Source organism: Poecilia latipinna, unplaced genomic scaffold, assembly GCF_001443285.1.
Source record: "Poecilia latipinna isolate Pla-1442-1.1 unplaced genomic scaffold, P_latipinna-1.0 Scaffold3729, whole genome shotgun sequence".
In the NCBI taxonomy this organism is placed as follows: domain Eukaryota; kingdom Metazoa; phylum Chordata; class Actinopteri; order Cyprinodontiformes; family Poeciliidae; genus Poecilia; species Poecilia latipinna.
Genome location: NW_015116345.1, coordinates 1 through 362, shown reverse-complemented (window position 1 = coordinate 362; position 362 = coordinate 1).

Sequence of the window (362 nt, the reverse complement as noted above, 5' to 3'; positions counted from 1 at the left end):
GGGGGGCCGGGCCCGGGGGGGGGGGGGGGGGGGGAGCCGTGGGAAGCCATCTGGATGAAAAAAAAAAAAACAACAAAAAACATGAACTCTGTATGTGCTGGGTTTTTACCTTAGAATGGCCAACTCTCTGTTATTCCTCTGTCAATTTGATACAGTAGAGGCTTCCACACTTCCCATATCTGTGTCCTCTGTCACTTTTATCAGCAGTTAAAACTGTTTAATCCGTTGTTAATATGTCGTAACCTGTTTTTCCGAGCCGCCTTTAAACGCAACATGAGCGCTACGACGCTCGCGCTGGGTTTAGACCTGTGAAGGAGACCTGCTGCTGCTGTGCAGAGCTATGTAGGTTTGTGTTAGAATCA